The 7,895-nt window shown below is 35.2% G+C and overlaps 1 pseudogene; it reads right to left on the bottom strand.

Moving 5' to 3' along the window:
- Nucleotides 1-1,382: 1,382 nt before the first annotated feature.
- On the bottom strand, nucleotides 1,383-3,196 carry LOC101569222 (annotated as a pseudogene).
- Between the last annotated feature and the right edge of the window lie 4,699 nt (nucleotides 3,197-7,895).

The following is a 7,895-nucleotide window of genomic DNA, read 5'->3' as shown; positions in this document are numbered from 1 at the left end:
CTGGATGGCCCTCCCTCTATATATCTATGTATATCTAAAGATACATTTTGTATATATGGAAAATTTACATCTCTAGGACTAAAATGAATTACAGTGATTAAAATTAAATTACAGCAAGTCACCATATTTTACTTATAAAACTGGTGAATTTTATAGTACTCATATGTGCTCAGAAGTAAGAAAATTATGGAATTCTTCATAATAACCATTGGATGACATCATTTCAAATTATATTCCTAAAGCCCATAAAAACTCACAATATATAAATATCTCACTATAAATAGTGACTAAAAAAATTGTAAAACACTTTGTTATGTTGACTTAGACATACACACGTATTGTGTATGCTTCATGGACATAATTATCTTCCCAAAAGAGTTAAAAGCATGACAGGAATATGTTCATACCCATGTTTTTAGCCTAACTTATGATTGTTAGATATCAGAAAGTATTAATGTCCATTAACAGATAAATGAATAATGAAAATGTAGTATGGAGTTCTATGCTGCTGTAAAAAACAATAGTCATGACAGCCATACATAAATGAATGTAATTTTTTATCTTATTTATTTGATTCTTTTTAATAAAAATGTTTGGTTTATGTCTTGTACTATGAGTAACTTCTTTGAAAATAAAATTATACAATGTCTTAACATTTGTTATTCTCTTTGATATGAAAAATTATTTTATATTTTCATAAAATAAAGAGAAATAGTAAAGTAAATGGGTATGAAGACTGACTGAATGCTAAAACAAAAGAAAGTATAGCACAACCCTGAGGCAGACACTGTAAAACAAAAAACCCTCTGACATCCCTCCATGTTGAGATAATAATGTAAATTCTAACAAATAGCAGGTACATGGGAATAAAATTTCTGTGCTGTATTAGCCAAGGAGTCACAAGAATATTAAAGATGATTACACAGAAAAACATGGTTGTTTTTTTTTTTTTTTTTTTTTTTTTTTGCGGAACTGAGGGTTGAACTCAGATCCTTGCATTTACCAGTCAAGCACTTATCCTAATGAGCCATCTCCCTGGCCCCCAGAAAATCATGTTTTAAATGCAAAGCGGAACCAAGTGGGAAACAGGGCAATGGAGCTTATTCTTGGTTTATTAAGCAAGATCATGTTATGCTTCTGAATTGCCTGGAAGCCAATTTAAATATTTTTTATTGAAGACATTGCATTTCCTCCTATAGGACAGTGCTGACAGGGCAATGCTGTGTTTCCCTGCATGCATGTTCCAATATTCAAGTATTGAGAATGCCCAGTACTTTGCTATAGCAGCTCAACTTTAGTAACTGCTACAGAATTTGATACAAATTTACGTACTTCATTTTTATTGGTTGTGGAAGAATGCTATATCTATACTTAGGATTTGCTTAATCAACCTCTTCAGTGGTGGACCCCAATGAAGTATCACCAGAGAGAGGAGCTCCTCCTCCATGGAAGCTCCAAGGCATTCCTCCAGGCATGCCCCCTGCACTCCGGTACAGCTTGTTGAGGATGGGATGGCAGTTTCTCTAGCTCCTTCTGCTGATGTTCAAATTTGTCTTTCTCTACTCTCTAATTCTTATCCAGTCAGTTAATGATTTCATTACACTTATCAAGAATCTTCTGTTTATCTTCATTATTAATCTTGCCCTGAAGTTTCTCCTCAACAGTTGTTTTATACTGAAAGCACAGGACTCCAGTGAATTCTTGGAGGATACTTTGTCTCTTTGTTTCTCATCTTCAGCTTTGTACTTCTCTGCTTTCTGGAACATATGCTCTATGTCCTTCTTGCTCAAATGGCCCTCCTTATTAGTGATGGTAATTTTGTTCTATTTTCCTGTACTTTTATCAACTGCAGAAACACTGAGCTGCCTTTGGCATCAATATCAAAAGTGACTTCAGTCTGAGGAACACTACGGCGTACAGGAGGTATGTCTGTGAGTTCAAACTTGCTAAGCAGGTTGTTAACCTTGGTCAGGGAATGTGCACCTTCATATACTTGAATGAGCACACTAGGCTGGTTGTCTGAGTAGGTAGTGAAGGTCTGGGTCTGCTTGGTAGAAATGGTGGTATTGTGCTTGATGAGGACTGTCATGATGTCACCAGCAGTTTCAATACCAAGAGAAAGAGGAATGAGATCCAACCACAAATTTTGGCCATTTTCAGACTTGTATACAGGTGAAATGGTTGCCTGAACAGCTGCACCATAAGGTACAGCCTCATGAGGGTTGATCATCTTATTCTGGACCCTTCTCCACAGGGACTAGAGTGCCATGAAACAGGTTAGCATTCAACTTCTTCAAATTCAGCACGAGTAATGGAAGTATAGAAGTCGAATTCTTCATGGAGAGAATCAGTCTCAATACTGGCTTGGGTGCTAGATGAGAAGGTTCTCTTAGCTCGTTCTCATGCAGTACAAAGACAGTGGACAGCTCTTTTATTCTCATTGATATTCTTCTTATGCTTGCACTTGAGTTCAATAATAAAATGATTGACCACTTGGTTGTCAAAATCGTCTCATCCTTAGTGAGGGTCTCCAGCTGTAGATTTCAATTCAGAGATTCCATTTTCAGTAGTGAGGATTGACACATCAAAAGTGCCAGCATATTTCTTTCAGCTCCAACCTTTTTGTCTAAGCCACAAGCAGTAACAGAAGCTGTTGGTTCATTGATAATTCTAAGTAGATTAAGACCAGCAATAGTTCCAGAATCTTTGGTTGCCTGACGCTGAGAGTCATTAAAGCAAACTGGCATGGTGATCACAGCACTGGTAACAGTCTTCCACAGATAAGCTTCTGCAATCTCCTTTTTCTTTCTCAGCACCATAGAAGACACCTCCTTTGGGTAGAAGCTCTTTGTCTCTCCTTTGTATTCTGCTTAAATTTTGGGCCTGCCTGCATCATTTACCACCCTGAGGGGCCAGTGCTTCGTATCAGACTGGACAACAGCAACACCAAAGCTACATCCAATCAGATGCTTGGCATCAAAAATTGTGTTGTTGCGGTTCATTGTCATGTGATTTTTTTTTTTTTACAGTATCTCTGATTGGCAGTTCAGTGTCAGTGAAAGTGACATGTCAGTGAAAGCAAGTGGCTTGATTTCCTTGATCAAGTGATTATCTCCACTTTCCCATGCTGGAAGACACCCACACAGGCATAGGTGGTGCCAAGATAAACGCCCTTCAATGCAAGGCCCTTCATCATGTTTGCTTGCATATAGGCCTGGCTGTGCCAGTGAAGACACCACAAAAGAATCGCCCCAATTACTGGCATGTTCAACTGAGATTTTTAAATAAGTTGTGACTCCATCATATTTTGAGCCATAGAGAGAAGAACAAATGGTACAAATAGCCATAATTGATTCTTACTGTGAAGGAAGGTATAAAAGAGTGTAAACCAGAAAATTATTTCCCCCTGCAGTTTTTTTTTTCTGTTTTACTTTTTTAAGAATACAAAATAATGAGAGAAAAAAAAAGAAACAGCATTAGATACAAGATTTCACTAAATAAAGCAATAGAAATTCAACAATAGTTGCTATATTTCTACAAATTAGTGGTTCAGTTTACCAGATATAAACATGTAAGATTTGTTTAAAGAGAAAAACAATACAACAACAAATAAGTTATAACAAATTCAAAAGAGGAAGAAAAAAAAAAAAAAAACCCTCAGACTTAGCAGCCTTAGCCCAGCCCCTGCAGCTTTTAGTGTTTCTCTAATGGTTGAATTCAAGTCTATGAAAGTAGCTAAAATTTAATTCTCTGCATTCTGGTGTCATTTGGTTTAGACAGAAAATAACAAAGACAATAGAAGTAGTGTTCTCCAGATTTCTTCAAATCAAGTATGCACATTTTCTCATTCATATTTGTGGCTATATAACTCAGTGTCACATATAGAGAGTAATTTATGGAGCATAAAGATTTATCTGTCTCACATTCTCAAGGCTAAGGACATCAGTGTCGGGCTTCCACATCTCTCTCTCAGAAATCAGCTGTTGCTTCTCAAAGTGGCACCATGTAGCAAATGAAAATGGAGAGCAGGTTAGCTACATTGGGGCTTTTTCTTCCAACAAAGCCATGAATGCACTGATAGAACCCCATATTTGTGACCTCAACTAATCATAATTACCACCAGTGATTCCACCTCTAAATACCACTAGCATATGGCCTTGAGGATTATGTTCCAACATAAATTTTGGAGAATGAATGCATACAATTGCAGATATTCCACATAGAAAAAAAGCCATTCCTTAGAAAAGTGCAAAAAGGAATTGGTTTTAACTTACTCTATTTTAAATATCAGTAATTTTAAACCAATGATTTTCATCTTTATTTTTGTGTACCTACTGACAATTCAGAGTGCAGTGTATCAGTATAGGAATAGGAACATGTAATTTTTCTTGTGACAAGTCATTATTTTGTTTTTCATTACTTGTGCTAGTCAAAATTCTTTCAACAGCCTCAAAGACGCTCCTGTCCAAGGAACAAAAAACACTATTTAGAATAGAACTTAGCTTATATTGTACACATATGAACAAAAAATGTGTATGTGAGAATAAGAATAAATGAAAATTAAAGACTTAGGGCTGACCAGTTATTTCTGTTGTCTCAAATATGCCCAAAGTGCTTCCAAAAACACATAATTTCCATTATTTGAATGAATAAATCATTGAGTATAAATACCTCACTCCACTCCTCACACAGCATAATTAGCAAACTGAACAGGGTACACAGCAGACCCAGGTGTAGAGATAATGTTTAATTAAAAATGGGACTACTGCCAGTGATTTGATTTGTTTTGAGTTTTGATTTTGAACCTTTGCACTGGTGAACACTACTTTAGATTTGCAAAGTGGAATCAGTTTAAGAGGTGTGAGTTTTGCTTTTCTGAAGATGAATCATTGTTGTCTTTTTTCTAATGTATGACTTCTGTTATCTTACTATTTACTGACCTATGTATGTATCTGCCATGTGTCTGTGTATCTATCTGCTTTTTGGTCTGAGCAACATGATTTGGTATGAAATTTCCATCTTGATTTGGGCACATGTACTACTTCTATAGCCAGAAATTTCATCAAATATTTGTTCCTACATGCTAAGTTCTGTGATAAATGTAGGAGACACAACAGAAACAAGATGTGCCATTTCATTCCTTATAACGAAGGAAGGGTGCACTAAATTGCATAACAAAAAACTATTATTAAATGTAAAACCAATCTCTGTTGACTAAAACTGAAGACAATCACTTCAGAGAAGACATGTGGTCATACTAAGCTGGTATTGATTCGTTGGCTACAAGTGAGTCATAGAGGAGATGGGGAACTTTTCTGTAGCAAATATCCATCAGGCTTTGAAGGAAAAAAGAAATGGGTGGATTCTATTAATTTCCATAGGTAATTGTAGATATTAGATATGGAGAAAATGGCATTGTATTGTTGGTGATGCAGTTATAAAAGGACAAAATATCTTATTAATCATGGATAAAAGTTATAACTATTGTAATGGAAATAAAATCTATGAAATTTTCTCTTAAACTATGAATAGTCAGGCACTTATTTATGATCATACAAGAAAACACACTGGTAGCTCAGGGAATATATGGTTACAACTTGATTTAAGATAGAGGTCATGTCAATGAACAGGACTGAGTACATCTGAACTGTCAGCAAAGTAACTATATAAACACTGGTTTGTGAGGACAATTCACTCTAGAACACACTTATAAAGTGTTCTGGGAAAACACTTCATATCAAAGCAAATTGCCCCATAAAAAATAAATGATTCTCATGATTCATTCCACAACCAAGAAATATTTTTTTTTTTTTTTTTTTTTTTGAGGAACCAGGGATTGTACTCAGCCCCTTGTGCTTGCCAGGGAAGCACTTATTCTACTAACTCATCTCCAGCCCCCAGAAAATATTCTTTTAAAATGATTACAGAATTATAATATAAGATAATAAAGAAAGTAAAAAATAAAGATATTAACTTGTACTTACTTATGAAAACCTTCGTCCCTGGTGTGAGATATAGGAGAGAAGAGTGTTATTGTGGAGGATGGATCTCACTATCACTAAAAGAATCAGTGCTATTGTCTCAAGGAAATCTTTTTTACTTTGCTCAACTTTAACAAGGAACCTATCTACTGACAGTTGCCTTTGCTTTCTTGTGAAGATTTTGCAGAAATGTGACATTGCATTGTCATTAAACAGATTCATTTCTAGCATTGTTACAGCCTTAGTGGTACTTTTAGAAAATTTGGCACTGTTTTCCACATTATACACAGTTCCCTGACCTCATTTTTCATGGAGGATTCCTTTAACTATTTCTCTTCCTCCATAGCCAAGATCTCCTCCATCATCACTGACTGTTATGAGATAACCACCCACAATCCCATAATGAGTGCAGATGTACACACACACACACACACACACACACTCACACACACACTCATATGATCACAACTGAACCACACAATTGGTTCAGTTGTGATCATATGTTTGACCTCGCATACTACTCACATCGAAAAACATTGTTCATTTATCATGTTAAAATTTCTTAGAAATGTTTCTTCAGAAACTTGCCAAACATGTTACTCACAATCTAAGGTTGTGCTGCATTTTAGAGAAAGTGATCTTGTTAGGGAACTTGACATGCAATGTATAGATATTATTCTCTAGTAAAATTTCTCAACAGCAGCACTATTGACATTTTATACTAAACCCACCTTTGCTGTGAGCACGTGTGCTGAACATGACTGAATCCTTGCCTTTATGTACTAGATATCAGTAGATCTGCACCATTAATTCCTGAAAACACACACACGCACACACACACACACACACACACACAATACACACACTCCTACATGTGCAATGAAATATGAATCCTAACATTACAAATGTTTCCTCAGAGGCAAAATCTATTCCAGTTGTAAGCCAGTTTTTGTAGTGATAAGTTAGTATCCTTTTTGAAGAATAGTAAGTTAGGAATAAAACTAAATGTTACATTTCACTGTATGGGACAGGAAATAGTTTCAGAACCACAGGAATCACTAATCATACTACAGAATAGGAGTATTCCCACTCTTCCACAGAATATGGGACAATGTTTTCCATTTATGTTGCAGTGCCAACATTATCGAGCTGTAGTTTTTAAACAGTGGGCCGAAGAATCTAATAATCTTTGTTCTCTCATTTTTTCATTCATTCAACAAATATTTATAAAGTTTTACTCTATGCTAAACATATTTTAGATATTAATAAACAGTATTAAATGAGTTATAAAACTTTCAGTTTTTCCTGGGACTTCATTATAGTAGAGAAAGATGTCACAGAATGATACATGTTCAGGACTGAGCACAAAAGAGTCTTATATTTATATAAAGCTATATTTTTTAGTATAAACTAGAAAATTTGCTATCTACTTTGGTTTAATGCAGGTACACGGCATACTGTATCTGTTTCTGAAAGTTACTTTCTACTTTGCAGAGAATGTAGGTGAGTTTGTGTTATTTGTAAGTCTACAAAGAGAAAAAATAAATTTTGTTTCTGGGTGGAAGCATTTTTTAAAAAACCGGGGTAGATTTTCTCCAAATATAAAACATGCACCCAATGTAAATGAATTTATTATATAATACACACAGTGTATGGAAAGTACCTCAGAGATTCATAGGCAACCACTTTCACATCTAGTTTTTTGGAACAAAGAGTAGGCATTACCCTGACATGAATATTATGATATTAAATTATAGAATAAAAGTGTGGAGAAGAGGGATGGAAGATGTTGAACAAGAAGGAAAAAGGATTGAGACAGAGAGGAAGACAAAAACACAGAGCAATTTGTAATAAAATTATCAGTTATATCAAAGGGATTGGAATCTCTCTTTCTTATAAATATCTGAAGTTGTT

This window comes from Octodon degus, unplaced genomic scaffold (genome assembly GCF_000260255.1).
Source record: "Octodon degus isolate 3935 unplaced genomic scaffold, OctDeg1.0 scaffold00370, whole genome shotgun sequence".
Taxonomy (NCBI): Eukaryota; Metazoa; Chordata; class Mammalia; order Rodentia; family Octodontidae; genus Octodon; species Octodon degus.
This window is presented reverse-complemented; position numbering and strand designations above follow the sequence as displayed.